The sequence below is a fragment of the Myodes glareolus genome, chromosome 16 (genome assembly GCF_982192425.1).
Source record: "Myodes glareolus chromosome 16, mMyoGla1.1, whole genome shotgun sequence".
Classification (NCBI taxonomy): Eukaryota; Metazoa; Chordata; class Mammalia; order Rodentia; family Cricetidae; genus Myodes; species Myodes glareolus.
Window position 1 is genome coordinate 54,010,616 of NC_142041.1, and position 23,231 is coordinate 54,033,846.

Here is a 23,231-nt window from a genome sequence, read left to right on the forward strand (position 1 = left end):
TTACTACTGATATTTCTCCAAAATCTTATCAGAATGAAAATAAGAAAATAACCATACTTAACAGTGAAAATAGTACTAAGAAAACACAAAAATGAAAATACTAATCTTTGTGCAGTGGCCAACTGTCTTAATCAGGATTTCGAAACATTGCTGTGATGAGATAGCATGACCGAAAAGCAAGCTACGAAGAAAACAGTTTATTAGGCTTACACTCCGGCACTGTTGTTCCTTACTGGAGGAAATCAGGATAGGAACTCAAACAAGACCTGATCCTGGAGGCAAGAGCTGATGTAGAGACCATGAAGGAAACTTCTTATTGGCTTGCTTCCCATGGCTTGCTCAGAGCCCACCTTCCTACAGAACCAAGAGCCCAGGATGGCACCACCTGCAATTGATCACTAATTGAGAAAATACTTTACAGCTGAATCTCATTGAGGCATTTCCTCAGCTGAGGATCCTTCCTCCCATGATTGTATCTTCTGCCAACTTGGTTCAAAAAAACCAGCCAGCACACCAACTACTAAAGAAGTTAGTTCTAAAGGAAGTTTGAAAGAACATGAGAGTGCTCCAGAATACTGTGGTTGATAATGAAAACTAGAAATCACTCTGGAATTTTCTTCTTCCTTAATGCTAGAGGAATACATGTTATAATACACTAATAAACATCTTGAAGAAATTTAGGTAACCATACTTGAAGATTAGTGAATAGACCTAAAAACTTGTCTTTGGTAAGGGAAGAATTAACGGAAATAGTGTCTTCTACAAGTGGAAGGTAAAACTTTAATGGAAAAGTTGGGGCAGGTTGTACTGGAGAATGCTTTGGGCCTTGTGGAAGGAGAAAAAAAAAACGTCCTAGACATGAAGAAAGCACTTGAGGCCGAGACTTTCATGACTTATGAATCATAAGTCTAATCTTTTTTTACTAATCTTTAGAGAACTGAAGGTCTTAAAACAAAAGAGTACAAAAAAGCCAAGTTTGCATTTTAGAAAAATCATTTTGATATACCTAACAGATAAAAATGAGTATAATCCTGACTACTAGGCCAATGGATGGACTATTAATACAAAAGTCAATAGAAGAAAATAGAAAAGCAGATATTAGCACTTCGTGCCGGACCACTTTGAAGGGACGTGAAAGGAACTCATATCCATCCGCTTGTCCCTTTGGCTCAAAGAACAACAGTGTGTGGGGCCATCGTCCTCAGCAGTTAGAATGTCAACACCCCACTCCCTGACCAAGGTGAAAAACTCTCCATGCATGCCCATGAAGGGAACACATGCTTGGAGAAACAAACAGCAAGAAGTAAAAAGGGGACCAAGAGAATGCCATGCTGGTTTCTGCCTGGGGCAAAAACTCCACTTTGAATAGCTGAAGTTGTTGAATCAAAGCAGTCACCAAAAGCTACTTAGATGCCTGATGAGTCACTTAGGCAGTGCATACAAGACACAAATCCTTTTCCTTCATCTATGTAGGGCTTTGATGTATCATAAGAGATTACATTGCTGTACAGATGTTTTAAAGTTGGGCATTCACACACTCACGCTAATATGTAAAAAAATCCAAAATATGTAATATTTCTGAGCTTTGAGTACAGTCTTTATGAGAAAATTACGAATTACATGAGGAAATATAAAATGGAATTTCAGTAATAATTCTTTCTAAAACAATGTTAAGCCAAAATGACAACATATGCTCAAATACAGAAGGAAAGAAAGAAGGAATACTGTAAAGAAATTGCTCATTTGTTAAACAAAGATCGCGAGTGTCTCCTCTTCTCTAGTGCAGCTCTGGGTTCTGGGAGCACAGGACTGAACAAAGAGGTCCCCACAGGAGTTTCCAGATTCCACGAGTTGGTATCACACTGGCAGAGCGAACACATGTCATGTAACACAGCTGAATATGTGGCAAAGGCCAGGGATAAAAATACAGTAGGATAAAGGTGAGCAGAGCTGAGGGGGTTAAAATTTTAATTAAACAGTTATGGTAGGTTTTATTGATAAATGAATGCAAGAAGCCATTGGATCACATGCTACCACTTTGTCTTTCTGTTACAAAAGATGTAACAGAAAATCTGAGACCTTGGTGAGGTTTGGAATGCCTTCCTTCATCCTTCCAAGAAGGAAAGAATCAATTCTAAAGGGAAAAGGTATTTTAAAAAGAAATATGTCTATAATATTCACTATAAATTTAGGAATTCTATACTTGATATAAATTGTTTTATAGACATTTTGAAAACATTTCAGAATAACATCATCCCAATATACAATCCATATATACATGCATACATATATTTACACACATAGATAGATAGATACATAGATACATACATACATACATACATACATATGCAAACATATGTTTACATACATATGTAAACTTCCTGAAAACAGGATGGGTGAGAAAAGCTTTTCATTACATTCTCTGAAATCAGCAGATTTTGATTCCAAAATTAGTGAAATAGTTTTTAACTTACATTTATTCATTCCTGGATAAAAATGCACAAGTCCAAATTAAAATATGGGAAAGCCGAAGCAAATGGTGCTCAAATATGCAGGTACCGTAACCACCAAGGATCCTAGAAATCTTAAGCCCAGTTCAGTTTTTAAGAAAATATGCTAGTATATCAGGATAACAAATTAAAATAAGAAAAACACTTGACAGTCACAGTTCATGACAAATATTCGTGGTGGGGATGTATGGTGACTGAAAGTGAAGAGAAATGGATGGGCTGTGCTGGTCCCCAAATGCTTCAGGGGGTCCCGGAGCAGCTTTCAACCCTTTTTCCCCATTTTGTCTTCTGTACCCTGTAGCCATCTATCTTGCCCAATGGGATTCTGTTATCTACTAGAAACAAATGGGATAATATGAAAAATAACTTTTAAAAAACCCTGTATTAATCTTCCTTTTAAATCAAGCACTTAATACTTGTCAGTTTCAAATCCCCAAACTATCTCTAGCATAGCGAAATACATGGCTGTGTGCTAAGGTAGTTCTGGTTGTCCTATGTTTATTCAACTGATAGACTCGTATACATTGATAATTCGTAAATGCGTAAATATTGCTACTTATACTGGTATACATTGTAAGTTCAGAAATGCGTTTTATTTATGAACTATGAAGTGGTTAATGTCTTCCTAAATTCAAATGCAAAAATAAAAGTAAACTCTAGATATTAAATTTTACTTAATTTATTAGCTGTCATGTTTGAAAAATCTTTTGTTGGAAGACAGAATATAAGCAAAGAAACTGGCCAATAAAACCTGAAACACATCGCCTTAATTGGGAGTTCCTCTAGTTATCTTCAGTATGTACGTGAGGGGCATATCCACGTAGGAGGAGAGCAAATGTCATCTGAACTGAGAGGAGAAAGGAAGCAAACTTTTCCACTTGGTGTATTTTTAAAAGGATTAAGCTTTGAGGAAAGTTTGTGTTTCTTTTCTTTCTTTCTTTCTTCCTTTCTTTTTTCTTTTTTCTTATTTCTTTATTTCTATTTTTTGTTTTTATTTGTTTTCTTGTTTTTTCAGTTTTTAGAAGGAGGGAAGGGATTATTTGGCATACATTTCCTGAATCACAGTCCACCAGGAACTCAAACAAGGAAAGAGTACAATACAGAGGGAAGAGCAGATGCAGAAGACATGGAGTACTGCTTATTGACTTGCTCCTTATAGCTTTCTCAGTGTACTTTCTTGTAGTACCCAGGACCACCAGCCTAGTGGTGACCCTATCCACAATGGGCTCCGCCCCCCATGTCACTAATTTTTCTTCTAATTTTGATAGTTTCATCAAAATATAATTTTAACACAATAAAAACGTAAGATAAAACAAAACCATAGTGTCAAAGCAAACCAACAGAAAGGAAAAAAAACCCTAAGAGAAGACACAAGAATCGAGGACCCAGTTATTCACTTTTTATGCCATGTTCAGTTGATATCACTGTAAAGCCTACTCCTTTCTGAAGGGAAATGAAGGAGGAGAGGATCTGGGTGGGGAGGGAGGTGGAGGAGTGAAAAGAGGGAAAACTATGGTTGGGGTAATATATGAGAGAATAATAAATAAATGAATAAATAAAATAAGTGGAATGAATAAACAAACAAAACTAAATAAATAAACTGAAAGCTGTAATGTATATACAGAGGACCTGGTGTAGATTCATGTTGACTCTGTGCTTGGTGCTTCAGTCTCTGGGAGTTCCTACAAGCTTTGTTTAGTTGAGTCAAATGGGCCTTGTTCTATTGGTGTCCTTCAGTCCCTTAGTTCCTACACTCTTACCTCTCCCTCTTCTAGAGATGGTGGAATGGTGTTTCTGATCTCTGAGAGAAGCATGATGAGGACATTTGCTTCTGTGCATTCCAAGATCTCTCTTTCTCTCTCTCTCTCTCTCTCTCTCTCTCTCTCTCTCTCTCTCTCTCTCTCTGCCTAATATCTGGATCTGGGTTCATATTTGTTCCCATCAACTACAGTAGGATGGTTCTGTGATGATGATAGAGAAGTAGTATTTGGTTGCCTCTGGGATATCTGGTCTCATGTTCTTGATCACCCATGGAGTTTTAGGTATGGTTTTTATCTCATGAGTGGACCTTAAGTCAGATAATATATTGGTTGATTACTCACACAAAGTTTATGCCACCATTGCCCTAGCATATTGTACAAGCAGGACAGATTATAGAGAAAAGGTTTAGTGTCTCGGTTGAAGTTTACATTTCTTTTTTCTAGTTATATCCATTTGTCTGCAAATTTTTGTCATTTCATCTTTTTTAACAGATGAGTAATACTCTATTGTATAAATGTATCACATTCTCTTTACTCATTCATCTGTTGAGGGACATCTACATTGTCTCCAGTTGAGATTGTTCGAAATAAAATGGCCCCCAGAGGGAGTGGCACTACTAGTTTGTGATTTGTTAGAGTAGGTGTGACCTTGTTGGAGTAGGTGTGGCCTCGTTAGAAGGCATGTCTCAAAAGGGGTGGGTTTACAGGCTTTCTTTGCTTAAGCTATGCCCAACATGGCACACAGTTCACTTCCTGTTGTTTGCAGAACAAGAGATAGAATTGTCAGCTCCTCTCCAACACCATGTCTGCCTACATGCCAACATGCCTTGCCTTGATGATAATTGACTAAATCTCTGCAACTATAAACCATCTCCAATTAAATGTTTTCCTTTATAAGAGTTTCTACAGTCATGGTGTCTCTTAACATCAATAGAACCCCTAATTAATACACCTGTTTCTGGTTATCATAAATAGAGACTTAAAGAACATGGTTAATCAAGTGTCCTTCTGATATATGTCCAAGAGTGGTATAAATTGAACTTTTTATATAATAAAAAAATGTTCCTTTTATTTTTAACTTCCTTTTTATTTATTCTTTGAGTCTTTCACATCATACATTTTCATTCCACTCATCTCACCATTCCTTTGTATCAAGCCTGCACTCTTGCACCTTTCTCCAAACAAAAAATAAAATAAAATAAAATTTAAGAGAAAGCTGAAAAAACAAGAAAGAAAAATCTCATTTTAGAAGTAGTAGTATGACACAGTGAGTCACACAGTATATGTTTTTGGCCCTATATCTTTACTTGCAAGAATTCATTGCGAAGAGTCATTGGTCTATTTCAAGGCCTCTGGTTTGTGCTACAATGTCTATCAATACTGGGCCCTAGGCAATGTGGTATTCACTTCTGTATGCTATCAATATGTTTTTTTTCCATTGGTTAAAAAAGAAACTGTTTTCAGCCTATGGCTTTACAGAATATAATCAGGCTGGAAAAGATATATAGAAAGAGTAGGCAGAGTCAAAGAGAGATGCCATGTAGCAACCACAGGAGACAGACACTGGATGCAGATGGAACCTTACTTGCAGTCTACAAACACATGAAGAAACACACACTAATAGAAATTGGTTAATTTAAGATATAAGAGCTAGCCAATAAGAAGCATGAGCTAATAGACCAAGCATTGCTGTAATGATACAGTTTCTGTGTGATTATTTCCAGTCTGACCAGAAAATGAACAAACAGCCTCTGCCAACAGATTGATGCGCTAAAGTGGGTAACTACATCCCCATAAAAATGGAGAAGAGTTTGGAAAGAAATTAAAATAGATACATAAAAACAGACTTAAGTTCATCTTCTTAGTAGCTGCATTTTTTTTTCTAGAAAGACTCTGTTTGCTGATGGCAAACATGGGTGCCACAGCTTCTTTAAGAGAGGTCTTCCTGAGCCAGCATTAGCAGCAAAATGTCCACACGGTTTCAATATGATTTCCTGGTTTATGTTAGTTGCATGAACAACTCTGGCTCTTTCAGGAGACTGAGCATTTGAATGGGGTTTATGAACAGAGTGTTACAATGTACTTGTAGCCCTCTGTGTGCCTGGAAATGGAGCTGTGGTCATGACTTACAGAGATGGCAATGAACAGACATCCACCATGTTGGACTGGGCAGAGCCAAAATGCAAAGCAGCCTTATTCTAGCCATGCTGTTTAGCATTTTAATAAGTAGTCTTGGTCAGAAAAGGATTATAAATACACAATAGGACAGATTCATATGTAAAAGACCTCTGAGTGAGTCACAGTGTGTTTTTTTTAAAAAAAAAAATAATAGACTTGGGAGAGAGAGGGAAAAGAGTATAGAGAGTTATAAAAAGAAGTAAATCATTTTTAAAAAATAAAATAAAATTCTTTAAAGAGACAACAGTCATTGATTACAGGAGTAAAGAAGAATAAGACTCATAAAGATGGAAAATATACAGAGTCTGGATTATGGTTATTATTCTGTTTTTTTTTTTAATTTTTGAGTGTGAATGAGCTAATTACAGAGAAACATTTCATTGAACAGGCTGCTAAGCTAAACTAACATACATATATTAAAGGTAACTTGGATTCAGAATTTGGGTCTAAGGATATGTTGCTTTGGAAAATAGATTCTGTTTTTGTTTCCACAGAGGATGAGAACCTGTGGATTCCTTCCAGACTAATGTGGTTTGATATATCAAGACCCCCTGAAAGGTCACACAAACCCCAAAATTACTTCACCCAACCAAAAGCAGGAAACAATTTGAAGAGAACTACACTCAAATTCCCTAAATGTTTGTTTATAAATGTTTACATTTAAAGATGAATATGATATAGAGATGAATACTTTGCATTGTTATGAATCTTGGTTTATTGATACCAACTTAAGTTCCATTTTGTTTTATATATATATATATATATATATATATGTAAATATATATACACATATATCTCTCTGCTTTTGATTAAGGTGTTGTACTTGGGCAGTTCATTTTAAAAATGTAATATATAATTAAGAAATATAGGTTAATAGTCATCTATAATAGTCAAGCTTGTAGACATGTTATATAGGTTTTCTAGATGTACAGAGATCTATTTCGGGTAGATAGATATTCTTCAACCCTTTCAAGGACTAACAGAATATGACATTTAAAAAGTTTTAAAAACTTAGAACTTTTCATGACAACAAGACACATCTGTCCCTGCACCACTAATTGTTTTAAGAGGAAGATGGGCATCAAAGAAGCTTCTTATGGAATTTGTTAGCCATTTGTACAAGAAAATGTTCTTACCTGGACTGCTTGAATTTATGCTGTATGAACTGGACAAGCAGGACCCAAAGAAAAATGACTGCTGAACTTGCCTAAAGGTACAACAGTACTTTAGGGTTCCTGTTTCATGAAAGAACTGCTGGAAATTTGGCAGGACACAAAAGAAAGCAACTGATGAAGTTTGCCAGTGCAAGGCATAAGCAATCTTCAAATTTTCTGCTTCATGGAAAAGTCTGTCAGACACTAGAAGCCTGTAAGTTGAAGATGGATGCCCAAATGTCACAAAAGAATTTTGGGTTGACTGTCTAGACAGTGAGATATCTCTGTCAATTCTAGAATTTTGTAAGTTCCTCAATGCACTTCCTGTTAACGTAGGCAATATTATATCCTTCTGGGGTCTTTGATGGAGCTGAAGAATAGATAGTTATAATTATAGTTTTCCTGAGTTATGATAAAAGATAAAGTATATATAAATATTGCAACTATAATTCTTGCTTGATAACTGCTATATTGTATGTAATGTCGCTATGTTAAAATTAAAATCTTTTTTAATTAAATAGAAAAGGGGAGGTGATTCCCCTCTATGTGCTATGAATATATCTTATTGCCTCTAGTTAATAAAGAAACAGGTTTTGCCAATGGCTTAATAGAATATAGTCAGGCTGGAAAAGATATATAGAGGGAGTAGGAAGAGTCAAGGAGAGATACCAAATAGCCACTGCAGGAAATAGACACTGGACACCAGAACTTTGCCAGTAGGCAACAACCACGTGTCAATACACAGATTAGTAGAAGTGGTTTAATTTAAGATATAAGAGCTCGCTATTAAGAATTAGCCTATTAGCCTTAGCTAATAGGCTAAGCAGTGTTATAGTGATACAGTTTATGTATGATTATTTGGGGTCTGAGTAGCCAGAAAAGAAACGAGCCTCCTCCTACAACACACTGGGGCTCCTCTTGGTATTTTGGGTACTCTGTTGTTGCCCTATGTCATGGAGATACTGCAACTTTGGAGCTGCTGAATGTGCCCCTTTCTAGGCTCAGAAGATCATAGACGGAGTGGTACTTAGGGTGGGACAACTTATAACCCTATTCTTGGTCCAGGGAACTGCGGGGTTGTTCAGTACACTGGCTCTCTCCTGTCCTCACCAACAGAGTGAGCTCTCTGGCATTGTCCCAGCTAGTTCACCCTATGCATCAAGGGAAGGGGATGGTTATCCTACTTTCATGCCCTCAAAGTCAGCTCACCCATACCTGCACCATCAAGAACAACTCTACTATGTTGCCCAGGCAAGGTGCAGGTGCCAGTTTTCCAAGAGTTGCAACTGGTAATGAGCAGCAGCAACTCTCTTGCTCTTATAACCTAATGACCAGTTCTCCCAACTGCCATAGATGGCAAGCATTGGGGTTATGAGGCATTGTTTCCTCACCCTTACCACCATATAGCAATGAGGAGTAGGACTAGATCTCCCAAGCTCACATTCTTGGTGTTAGTTCACCTGTACCCCAATCAACAGGGTTAGCTCTACTCTTCTTGTTAGGGCTGCAGTAGATAGATGTTGAGGTAGATTGGTTCTCAATTTTCTGAGGAACTGCCATAAAGATTTCTATAGTCACTATATAAGTTTTCACTCCCACCAGCAATGGCTGAGTGTTCCCTTTATTCCATGTCTTGTTGCCTTTATTCTACATCTTTTCCAAAATGAGCTGTCTGTTTTGGGCCATATTGCTTCTTAAGCCCATTTGTTTGGAATAACTTTTTCCAAACCTTTGTCCTGAGGTAATGTCTATCTTTGATGCTGAGGTGTTTCTTAGATGCAACAGAAGAATAGATCCTATTTTTGAATCTATTCTGTTAGTCTGTGTCTTGTTATTGAGTTACTGAGACCACTGATTTTATTATATATCAATGAACAATGACCAATAATTCCTATTATTTTGTTATTGGTGGTGGTAATGATGGTGTGTGTGTGAGAGAGATGTGAGGAAGAAGAGTGCTTTTTTTCTTTAAGTTTTGAAATTATTTCCTTCCTGTGTTTTTATGGTGATAGTTAACCTACTTGGGTTGAAGGTTTTTCTAGTACCTTCTGTTACCTGGATTTGTAGATAAATATTATTTAAATTTGGCTTTATCATGAAATTTATTACCTTTCCCACATATGATGACTGAAAGTTTAGCTGAATATAATAGTCCAGACTGGCATTTGTGATCTCTTATAGTATTTAACATATATGTCCAACCCTTTTGGCTTTCCGAATCAGAATTACAGAAGTCAGGTGTAATTTGGATAGGTCTGCCTTTATATGTAACTTGGTCTTTTTCCATTGTAACTTTTAATATTCATTTGTTGTTTTAAATGTTTAGTGATGTTTTAATTAGGATTTTGTTTTTAAATTTTCTATGAAGAGACTCCATGGCCACAGTCACTCTTATATAGGAAAACATTTAACTGAGATGGTTTACAGTTTTGAGTTTTAGTCCATTATTTTCATGTCAGAAAGCATGACAGCATGCAGGCAGACATGGTGCTAGAAAGGCAGCTGACAGTTCTACATCTGGATCAGCGGGCAGCAGGAAGTGAAGTCTGTGACCCACTAGGCAGGCTTTTGCATCTAACTTCTCAGAGCCCGCTGCCTGTCACCAGACCTCTAAAAAGACCTCACTTACTCTAATAAGGCCATACCTCCCAAAAGTGGCTATCTCTATGAGCCTATGGGGCCATTTTTATTCAAACTATCATAATTGCTTAGGGAACTTTCTTTTCTGGTCCAGTCTATTTGGTGTTCTGCATGTTTCTTGTACCTTTATAGGAACCTCTTCTTTATGTTAGGATTGCTTTCTATGAAAACAATAAATTGAAAATAGTTATTGAGTCTTTGAGATGGTTTCTTCTTTTTTATCTATTCTTATTATTTTCAGATTCAGTCTTTTCATTTTGTCTCAGATTTCCTGAATGTTTTATGTCAAATCTTTTTAGATTTAACATTTTCTTTGATCATTATATCTACTTCTTCTTCTTCTATTATATATCCAATGCCTGAGATTATTTCTTCTCCTGTATTCTGTCAGTGAAGTTTGCCTCTAGTGTAGTTCCTGTTCAAATTCCTAAATTTTTCATTTCCAGAATTCTCTCAGTTTGTTTTCTTTATTGATTCTATTTCCATTTTCAGGTCTTAAAACGGTTTTATTAGATTACTTCACTTGTTTTCTTTAAATGTTTTTCAGGATTTCTTTAAGGGTTTTATTCATTTTCTTTCATTGTCTGTGTGTTCCTTGCTTGTTCTGAGGGATTTATTGATTTCCTAGTTAAGGACCTGTATCATCTTTACACAGACTGTTTTAAGTTTGTTTTTATTTTCCCTTGTGCTTCGGCTATGTTGCAATATCCAAAGCCTGCTGAATTTTCAATTCAGTTGACAGTAATAATATTTCATCTAAGAGTAATCATGAGAAAAGTAAAATCAGAAACCACCTAAATATGTTTTCATAGTGAGAACACACACAGTCTTGGTGGTTGACACCAAACTGAACCAGGGAGAAAAGAGGTATAGTGTTGACAAGGCCAATTATGACTTGATTATTATTTGATTTCATATAATCTTGTGCATATAGTCACACCTCTGTGAATACTTTTGTACAAGAACCCTATCTTTTCTAAAATATACAGCTTGATATGAGTCCTGGTACCATCTGGGTCTTAAATATTTCTGCCCCTCTTCTAGGATAATCCCTGAGACTTGTAGGACAAGGGTATGATGTAGACATCCATTTAAGTTTAACTCTCTGCACTCTCTTATTTTCTGAAAATTTGCTCAGTTGTAAGTCTCTTAATTAATCAATACCTATTACAAATATCTCTGATTAGGACTGAGAACTTTGCTTATGTATGGTATAATAATAAATGCTTAAAGGATAGTTTAATAATATGTCAATTTGGTAGAATAAAAGTAGTTAGCTCTCCCTAAGGCTGTGAATCCAGTAATGGGTTCTTGGTCCATTTACCAACTCTATCTTGTTGAGAAGGCCCAGTGGATGCCCTTATACCCACACATACAGTGGCAGCAATAAGTGGACTCAGAGGAGCAGTACAGGCCTTGTTGCCATATTATATTGAAACAAGGCCCCAGACCTTTAGCAAACCCGAAGACCTTATCACAACTGACTCTATGACGTAAGTGCCATTCAGGCTATAAAACTCAGCACAGAGAAAGCATCATTAGTCAAAGCTAAAGCAAAGATCTAATCCATCAAAGTCCACAGTTCTGGGGAAGTGTCTTAACAATCTAACCTTGTTTCTTGGCTTTGTTCAGATTCTGGCTAACTGTTCTTATTAACTGAAGTATGTTCATTCAGAGCATGGTTTTTATGTGTAAAACCTCATTCTAAGAAAGGTTCATTGTTATACCTAAATACACAGTGTCATCACTGGCCAGCTAATAAAGACTTAATATTGGCTTAAACTCTTGTGTCAGCAATCTTCTCTGGTGACTATCCCTTAAAACTATTCCAAAGTTCCATGATCTCACTGTCAATCAAAATCTATTTGTCCAAAAGCAACTTAACCGTCCAGTTCTGGAATATTTGTGCACTGTGTACAGATGTATCACTGTGATCGATACAAGAAATTGCTATGCACAAACAACACAGGTTGAACAAATTCCCAGAACTGGGGCAAGCAAATGCTGATTCTGGAAGGCTAGGCTCTCACAGACCCCAGAAGAACTGAGCCAACCCCCAACAGAGCAATGTATGGGTTTATAACTTGACTTACATGGTCAGAGAAAGCACTGGCTAAAATCTAACCTGTAAATCTTTTTTGTTTCACTTTTTCATGACCACAATCAATAACAACTTGTACCCAACCACCTAAATGATAAAAAAAAAATCCATAACTCACCAAAGGACCAAAAGCCACCCACCCACGCACCTCTTGGGGATGTAGGTGTCATGTTATTTTAGTTGCTTCCTGCTGCATGGAGGTGCTGGCCTCTTTAAAGGACCCTGAGAAAATTAGGATAATAGTCAAGTCCTGGGAAAAAGTACTCACAGATATGTAACTATATATATATAAGATCAAGTCAGCCAAAACCCTACCACAGACGAAGCAGGAGCTCACTGGCTGAAAGCCCTCAGTAAAGTGGTCCAACCTGAGAAAACCTTTAAACAAATGTAACAAAAATTGGCCATAGATTGCCATTGGAAAAAATATAGCTTAAAAATAACAAAGTCTTTAAACAAAGACTAAAGTAATATATTTTACAAATCCACATAAAAATGGGAAACACACAGGGTGTCTGGATTCTGTATGCTGCTTTGTTGACTTCGAGTTTTTTAATTAGAAAACAATAGTTTCTAAGAAACATTTCATAATAAAAACTGCTAAATTAAGCCAACCTATATAATTTAAGAATGTCTTAACTTCAAAATGGAAATCAGAAAACATGTTGCATTGCAGGAGAGGTTATGCTATTGTATCCACAGGAAACACAAAGCTATGCATTCCTTCAATGTTAATGGAGATCAGATTTGACTGGGGGAGATATCCTGAGCATCTTGGCCACAGACAAGAAGGAAAAAGCCAAGAAAGACTACAAGACAGGCAATGTATAAGCTGATCCCTGGATATGGAAACAGCTCTGACACTTCATGAAACATGATGAATCTTGTTGGCTACAAAGTCCTTATGACTTTGTAATAACATGACTTTCTTTCATATAGATAGATATAGATTTACATTTCAGTTGGGTTATAAAATCCAAATGGACTTATAAAATTTAAAGGTCTTTTTTACATTCTACACATTAAACAAAAAAAAATCTTTAACTTACACACACTACACATTTCATATTTGTACTAAGAAAGATATTTATTACTTTCAAAAGTTTGTGTTTTCAGAAAAAAAGGACAAGATACCAATAAAGACAAGTATCCCTGGTGATCCAGGCTCTCTCAGAATGACCCTGTTGAAGTTTTCTCAAAATTCTGTATCCAGAACAACTTCAAAGCTGCTAGCTGAGTTGGTCCAGCTTCACAGACTATCTGGCCAGAACTTCGGATAAGCCTTTTCCATCACAAAAAGACTGGATAACATCTAAATCTCCCAGGAATTAACCATTATCCCAAATCTTTCAGGGTCCTTTAAGGTGGCCATCACTTCCAGACAGCAGGAAGCACCTTAATAACATGACACCCACATCTTCAAGAAGTGTTTGGATGACTTTTGATCATTTGGTAAGTTATGTATGTTTTCCATCATTTGGGGGGGTTGATTACAAAGTTGCTATTGGTCATGGTCAGGAAAAAAAGCAAAAAAAAAAAAAAAGGAAATTGAATTCAGAGATCTCTTTCTGAATGGAAAAGCATAGAAATGAGAGGATAAAAGGGTATATTTGGTGTACAAGGGTCTTCTTTCTATGTGTTGCTTTCATTGGTTGAATAAAGAAAACCGCCTTGGCCTTTTGATAGGACAAAACTTAGGAGGGGGAAAAAAAGAACTGGATACTGGGAGGAAGAAAGAGACAGAGAGCCGCCCGCCATGAAGCTGCCAGGTCAGACATCCTGAATCTTTCCCAATAAACCACAAGCTTGTAGTGACATACAGATTATTAGAAATGGGTTGAATCAATATGTGAGAGTGAGCCAATAAGAGGCTAGAACTAATGGGCCAGACAGTGTTTAAATTAATACCATTTCTGTGTAATTATTTCAGGGACTAAGCTAGCCAGGCAGCCATGAGCCCGGTGGCGGGAAGAGACCCGCCCCTCCTTTTACTACATAGACTGCTGATTTTACTAGTCTCAAATACTTTACATTGGTATTATTTTTATATAGATACAAATTTAAGGTTATTTTGTTATACTGTATATATGTTTCTATTCTTGTAAAATATTGTAGATATACTGTTTATTTAAAAATGAAAAGTTTTAGTCCCTAAAAGCTATTTAGGATAATAAAAAGAAAAGTTAGTTCTTAGTCATCTATAACAATCAGACTTATAGCCATTTAAGTACCTTTCCAAGATCAGAGATTCATCTTAAATAGACAGATGGTCGTTGAACAGTTCAGAGACCTACAGAATAAGCCATTTGAAATGTTTTAATTATATAAGGCTTTTCATGACTGTGAGTCACTTTTGCTCCTGGAAGCACCACCAATTTACTTCAAAAAGAATATGGGCATTGAATGGCCTCCATACTGGAGTTTGATTTTATTGTGGCAAAACTAATAATTTGGGCAAAAATCTTCCCTTGTCTCCACTGATGACAGTATGGTGTCCAAAATGGGCAAGCAGGAAGCACAAAAAATATGACTGCTGAACTTTGTAAAGATAAGGTAAGACAGTTTTTCAAAATTTTTGCTTCACAAAATAGTCTTTCAGATATTCTAGGCATGTAGGTCAGAAGTGGATCCCCCAATGTTGCAGAGGAAACTTGGGTGTCTGTCCAGGCAGTCAGATGTTTCTGTTATTTCTATAGTTTTGGAAGTTCCTTGCTCTGCACAAGCTTAAATTGTTTATTTAAGGAAATGTTTTGGAGGTCTAAAAAGATAGTTTTGGGTTGATAATATAAGTGAAGATAGAAAATGGTTTAGATATAACACTTTTAACTCACCAAGATAAGATAGATAATAAAATACTTTCTATGAATTTGTCAAATACAGATAGCCTGGACATTGTAACTGTAATTCTTACTTGATTGTTGTTCTTATTATATATAGTTTTACTATGTTAGAGCTAAACTTTTCCTTTTATTTAGACAAAAAGGGTGAAATGTTGTAGCATATTTGTACACTGTATGGAGTTGTATTGCTGTGATCAGTGTAGTAAAAAGTTAAGCAGACAATAGCTAGGCAGGAAGTATATGTAGGACTTCTGGGCAGAGAAGGGATGTAGGAAGTGGAATCTAGGTGTACAAAGATTGCAAGGAGACACAGAAAAGAAAGAGAATGTGTAAGATGGAAGACAGGTAGTAGTACATGATAGAATGTAAATTAATATAAATGGGCTAATTTAAGTTGTAAGAGCTAGTTGGGGAAAAGCCTAAGCTATAGACTGAGTTTTCATAATTAATAAAAAGTCTCCATGTCATTATTTGTGAGCTGGTGGCCCAAAGAAAAGATAGAAAGTGTTTCTTTGTATATGGTCACTCATGTCCACAAGGAGCAGCTACAGTAGACGGTCCAGTCTTGTGTCTCTGTGAGCTTCTCTGAGCTTTTACCAGGCTTATGATAAAAGAGCTTTTGCCTTGCATTTGTTCTTTATTTCTATAATAGGAAAAATGCTACATAAAAAGAAAGAAAGGTAAGTGAGACAAGGTGAAGAGGGAGTGAAGAAGTGAAAACCAAAACAAAAAAAAAGACAAACACAAGAGGAATTCTTACCACCACCCCCAGACTGCCAGGGTAGTACCTCAGGCTTACACTCCCTAATTCCACTTTGTTTTCCCTGAATGTACTTGTGCAAACCTTTTGAAGATGGTAGGGTCTGCTACTCAGCAGATGTGGCACACTAGAAGACATTTAGCATGAAGACAATACATTTTCAAACTAGTTCAAGAGCAATTGAAAATGGAATTCTGGTGTATCTTTCTCTCCACATTTTAAGCCTGCCAGCTCTCTATCTGTGAGGAAACTCTCAATATTGCGCTTTGTATACTGGGCAGATCATTGAATTTTCTCTCAAAAGCTAGTAGTACCATCATTTGCAACAAGAAATTCTTATTTGTCTGATGAAATACTGTCCTCTCGGAGCTTCTGCCTTATATTTCAGGAGATAGAGAGATTCAGTTCAGTCTACAGATTAATGCCAGAAAAGGATCTCAGGTTTGAAACAATAACATCACAAATTCTTGAAGCTGTAATGAATATTGGAGAGCATTTTGTGCAATCCTACTATTTTGTAGATAAAGTGGCTGAGCTCTTAAAAATCATTAAGACCCAAGCTGCCCATTATTTTTCTTTCTAAAATTGATTGATTTAAAGAAAATGAAAACAAGAAAGACTCCACAATTTTAGAGGAAAAACAAACATGTTGGATAGTAGCATCTCTTTAGTTCTGGCCTAATTTTTAGATCATACATGTGCTTATGTATTAGTTAGGATGCGATGCTCAGTGTGATACTAGTCTCTGTGAAAGCAAAGTTTAATGATGTGGGAGGAAATGCACAATTCTACGTCGCATAGCCAAAACTATATCACCACAAAGAACTTAGGTGGATACACACAAGAACCATTATCTCATCACTGATTCAGATATCCAATTAGATGGGTATGGCAGTTTGAATAGGAATAGTCCCCATAGACTCAATGTGTTTGAATGCTTGGCTATAAGGAGTGACAATATTAGGAGATGTAGTCTTGTTGGAGTAGCTGTGTCTTTGATGGAGCAAGCATGTCACTAGCAGGTGGGCTTTGAAGTCTCAAACACTCAATATACACCTGCTTTCGCATTTTTTTCCTGCTGCCTGCTGATCTAGATGTAGAACTCTCCACTCCTTCTCCAGCATGGTGTCTCCTTCCATGCCACCATGTTTCCTGCCAGGACTAACCTTCTGAAACTTTATACTGGCCCCAATCTGAATTTTCTTCATAAGAGTTGCTGTGATCATGGTGTCTCTTCACAGCACTAGAACGCCTAACTAAGACAAGAAGGTAGTACCAGGAAGTTTTGCTGTGACAGACCTGATCATGTTTTGAGGAGAATTGTTGGGGGGAGTTCTTGAGAAGTTTGAAAGATAAGAATGTTGAAGACAGTGCAGAAGATGGAGGCCTGGCTTGTGACATTTCAGAGGGAAGCTTAAAAACTCTGTTAAGACCTTTTGTTATCTTAAATTGAGACTCTGCCATTCTGGTCAGCTAAAGATCTTCATCTCCAGCCACAATTAACAAGAGACCAGCACCATTGAAATGAAATCTTTGTATTTTGGGGACAATTGATGTTGGTCCGCTGCAGCTAAGGAAATTAGCAGTGACTAAGAAGGGACCAGCATCACTGACATGAAATCTTCTAGAAAGTATTTCCTAGGAGCACAGAGGAGCTGTGTTCCAGAGGTGACCACAGTTGTAGCTCATGTTGGCGGCCATATTTGGTAGTGTAAGAGTCACCCAGGTGGTACTGCTTTTGAAAGTATGAAGGGGCCATGGAAAGCAACTAAAGCTTGGCACTGTGAGAAATCAGGAGAGGCCTTTGGTGAAGGTACACCTCAGTAACAGTTGAAGGCCCAGGACTGAAGGGGTCATTCAAATAAATTGAAGCTTGGCACTAAGGAGAAAGTCTTGGTGAAAGCACAGCCCAGTTGTAGCAGAAGACCCAGAGTTTTGGAGATGCCAGACCAAGGGATGATCACCAAAAACACCAGTAGCAATGAAGGGGAGCCAGCTGAATCCTAGGTGACAAGCTGTGAGCACTACAGAGCACAAAGTCAGTGAAATTATGTAAGCACTTTGAAGATCATGACTGGATCCCAGACATTGGAAGGTTGGAGTTTCATTTGACTTTGATTTGACTGTGCCTATGCCCTAATCTTTCCCTCTTGAAGTAAGAACATATTTGATTTAGTTTTTATTTTATGCGAGATCACAATTGGGACACTTTGAATTTTAGAATAAATTGCCTATTTTAAAGGGACTGAAATTTTAATGGCTTCAATTTGTAAAGACTTGGACTTAAGTTATTTATGTTTTTCATGTGAGCTCTAGAGGATGAACAAGAAAGGAAGGGTTGTAGCTTAAAACTAATGTGTTTATGTGTCAAGTTGACAGGGAGTCAGTTTTACTGGCTGTTTCTGTGTTAGCTTGATACAAGCTGGAGTCATCAGAGAAATAGGAGCCTCTGTTGAAGAAATGCACCCATGAAATCCAACTGTAAGGCATGTTCTTAATTAGTGATAAATGGAGGTGGGTCCAGCTCATGGTGGATGGTGCCATCCCTTGGATAGTGGTCCTGGGTTCTAATCCTTTTCTTCCCTATTTGCTTTTTGGTCATGGTGTTTCAGTGTAGCAATAGATACACAAGCTAAGACAATGGGTATTAGTTTTCCACTTTACAGATAGAGAAATGAAACCCTAAAGTTCAAGGTTTACAAAAAACTCACACAGCAAATAAAGTAGTAGGCATGAGAAATAAAGCTCGCAAGATATAAACAATTTTTAGAGAAGTTGCTTGACCATAAGATTAACATGGATTGTTGAAATTGACTGCGGAAATAAGGATAGCAAACTATTGAATGAATAGAAGCACAAGAAATTTTATGAATTGAAGAAAGAAGTTAGTGGAACTATTACTGCAACTGTCCTAAAACCCTCAATATATCATGAAAGCTTTCCTGTTGTCCAGTATACATGAAGAACAAGACTGAAGCCATGAGAACTATTTGGAACGTCTGCATCCAAATGTGATGTAAAGTACAAAGAATAGGAAAGACTACATAGAGAAAACAGCACAAATGTCCATTTGAACCAAGTAGTATGCTTTTATGAGTGCACAGACTGCCAGGATGAATTCTGGGAAGGCAGATCATTGGGCAGCACTCAATTCCATGATCAGCACTCTAGAGCCTCTGTTAGATCAAGAAGTTTCCAGAGCCAGGCATAGTTAAACATATCTATAATCCCAGCACTGGGGAGGCTAAGCTTAATTCACACTTTGCGACCAGTAGGGGCTATTGTAAGACCCAAATTTCATAAGTAAAAAAAGGATGCAAGATTATAATTACTACCCTCTCAAAATGTCCTTGTTTAAATACTGATCGTGGGACCCAGAATTGGTAAAAGATTCCAAAATGATTTAAAAGGAAATGGGTATCTATAGGGAGTTAGTGTTCTAAGGCTAAATATGGAGCCTCAGTTTCTTTGGGATAAGGGCAGGTGAACATATAAACAACAAAGACAATGAGAAAAAGAAAGAGAAAGTCTGGCTACTAATGATTAGCACTTTTAATACAATTGGTCTTAAGACACTGGACAAATCACTACAGATGTCAATGAGATCCCTCAAGAATAATCCTACTGGCCAATTAAAGTGGGAAAACAGACATTAAAGCAAACAGGAAGTAAGAAAAACGCACGTCAACATTCTTAATTATATTTGGAAGCAGTGATGTAGTAAGGCAGATATCTTTATTGTGGGAAACATTATGGGGCTATTGTGAAACCTGGAGCCTGGGAAATTGTCCCAGAATCCATGAGGATGATGTCAGCAAAGACCCTAAGCAATAGTGAAGAGGGTCCCTGAACTGGCCTTGCCCTGTAATCAGATTTTTGACTACATTAATTGTCTTCATAGAACCTTCATCCAGCAAATGATGGAAGCAGAAGCAGAGATCCACAGCTAAGTACTGGACCAAGCTTCCAGAGAGCAGTTAAAGAGAGGAGGGAGCAATAATATGAGCAAAGGGGTCAAGATGATGATGGGGATTCCCACAGAAGCAGGTGACCTGAGATAGTGAGAACTCACTAACTCCAGACTGATAACAGGGGAACCTGCATAGGACCAAACTAGGCCCTCTGAATGTAGATGATAGTTATATAACTTGGGAAGTCTGTGGGGCCACTGGCAGTGGGAGAGGATTTACCCCTAGTGCTTGAACTGGCCATTTGGAGCCCCTTCTTTTGGGGGGAATACCTTGCTCAGCATAAACAGAAGGGGGTGCGCCTTGGTCCTGCCTCAAAGTGATGTGCCAGACTTTGTTGACTCCTCATGGGAAGCCTCACCCTCTCTGAGGAGAGTATAAAGGTGAGGTGTGGGGAGCAAGTGGTGGGAGCAGGAGGAGGGGAGGGAGTGGGAACTGGGATGGATTTGCAAACTGAGAAAAAACATTTTTAAAAAATTATAAGTCAAGTCTCAAATTAGTGAGGTGGATTAAGTCATTTTATTAAAATAGGTCTTGAACTAACACTGAGGAGAGAAAAAAGAGAGACAGCAGGGGAAAACTTCCAACCTCCAGAAGACAGCAATGCAAATGAACATCCAGGGGCCAAGTAAACCTCCTGGTGGTGCCTCCTCCTATGCTGGTAGGAGGGAGGTGAGTTCTGTCTCCCAGAAAGAGAAGAGGGTATCAGCAGATACCAAATTTTGATTCAAACCTAGCAAGAGGGAGAGGCGGCCTTGAGTGCAGGCCACACAGTGACTTTGCCAGATCCACAATGTGTACTTGGCACCCAGAGAGCAAGAGATGGTTCCTAGAGTCTTTTGGTGTCTCCTTGTTCTTTCATTCATTCTAAACATCCCTTGGACACTTATGCCAGGAGCATGTGTGAAGACACTAGGAACACTGTATTCAGTTCTGCGGTTCACAGTCGCCCAAGGTCTTTTTTGTGAATGTGTAAAAGGCTAGATAATCTTTATAACATCACATTTAAAGATGAACTAATCGGCCTCTCAATTATAAATTAGGAAACAAAGACATAACTAATTAGAGTCAAAGCCACAGCTAGAGGCCAGGTTTCTGGGCTACTAGCCCAGAACTTTTAGATTAAATTATGCCATGTCACTGTATCACCAGGCTGAACTTAGAGGGGATGGCAAGGGCGGGGGAGGGAGTGGGTGTACTGTGCCTCCCAATTCTGGGAAATCTCCACAACTTTTGCTAAAGAATTGCCTTCCGAGCCCTGCTTTTTCTCTAAGCTGTTTCACTTAGGCAAAGAATGGACTGATTTCACAATGCTTTTTTTATCATCTTCCATTTCTATCGTAAATGAGAAATTACTACTCAATGGATAGTGAATGTATACATAAATAGCAATTTAAGAGTCCAACCAATTCTGGACATGCTTTCCATTTCTCTGCTGTTCCTAATGTAACGTTTTTATTGTAGTAACTGTTGTTTTGTTTTGTTGTTGTAGAAGAGGTACGGAATAAAAGTTTTCCCAATTATAAATTCAAAAATAAAGTAATCTGTAACTTAGAATTAAAAGTTTAAAACTTATTTTGTGGAAAAATTATACTAATGTATTAAATTTTACTTTACAGAATTGTTTTTTATGACTTTTAGGTTTCATAAATATTTAAGGCCCATATGGTGTCTATGCAGTACGGGTTTCTGAATCATCACTATTGGAATTAATATCTAGGCATAGCACATGCTGACATTTCTATAGTTTCAAGTACATACTGTGCCTGACTTTCTCCACCATAGGGCAGCTGTTGAGGAGTAATGGTAAACTACCTGACATATTTTATACTATACACCATATTAGGAAGAAATAATTTAAGACTTAAAGTTGATCTCTAAAAAGTCTCACTTCTTACACAGGACCCACACATGGTCAGAAATTTATTTTTATTGATTTTTTTAGTTAGGGTACAAAAAAAATCACATGTTTTATGCTGACATTTTAAGCATATATTTCATCACATTTTGCTCATATTTGCCCCATTGCCCTATCTTTATCCACTTCCTCCTCTTTTTTCTATTCTTTAATCCTCCTCTTCTTCTACCCACTCGGATCTGTATAATTTTCTTTCTATGTTCATATTATAGAAATACATTTATTTTCGAATCTAGATTTTTGCATGAGAAGGAAAAGCTATATTTATCTTGCGGATGGGTAGTAGATATAGCTAGGGCCAAATCCCTACAAAGGCCATATGCTAAATGCAAGGAAGCAGTCTTCCTACAGGGGCCTGAGCAGGAGGTGGCAAATGTGGGCCAGAGGCAGATATAGAAGTGGCTGCACTTAGAAGTAGAAACACTTGCCCTGCCTCTACCTACTGTGTTCTTCTCACTATTACAGGCACACATCAAATGCCAAATATCTGACCTTCACAAAATTCTCCACAGTAATCACGACAGAAGTTGCAGCTTCAAGACTTTCCTCCATGGCTTCTCTGTAAGACACAGACAACAGACAGCATAACCAAGAAACCCATGGTTTAAATCTAAGCGTCACAGGTATTGAACAGCTTCTGGCGTTTGGGTCATTTTTGTAATACTTGAAATTAAAGAGCATGGCAGCAGAGTGCCTCTTACTGACTGAGAGAATAGGCAACATCCTTAGAGGAAACAAAGGTACAAAACCTTCATGCTCTGGGTAGTTAATTTCATTGCTGTGTCCTTAAGAAAGCTCATCCCTCAAGGTTTAAAATGCCGGATCAATGGAATCTTTTCAAAGCCACCAAGGATTAATTCTATCGTGCTACTAATTGTATAGAGCTTGCCCACTATCCCAAGATATTTATGACTTGACTTAGAGTTTTAGTGTTTCTATTCAGTTACACATGACTGTTTCTTTGAGTCTAAACTGTCTTCTACGTCTATGTATTCTTGCTCTATTGTCTTATTCGTCTGACTAACACATCTGTCTTTTTCCCACTGTCCCCCAGCTCCTTCCTCGGAGTTCTCTCTTAAAGAACAAGACAGCAATTCTAACCTACTTATCTTTATGTGTGTTGCTTAGTCAGCGAGCCTTCTAAAAGATTAAATGCTTCCACTGCCTTTAGGTTACCCTGCCTGTCAGTGGAGCCCTGAACTCTGTCTAGTCCACCTGAAGTCTGCTAGCAAGAAAGATCTAGATCAAACTTCGTGTCCATGCCTTTGTAGCTGCCTTCTCTGGTCTCAGGGAGCAGTGGGCTTCAGGAGCACAATCTACAAGCCCCTTACCAAGCCTGGCCTTCAGAGCTCCTGAACATTTGTACCTGGCAAGTGTTCTGTGTTCCCTGATTTGAGCCGCG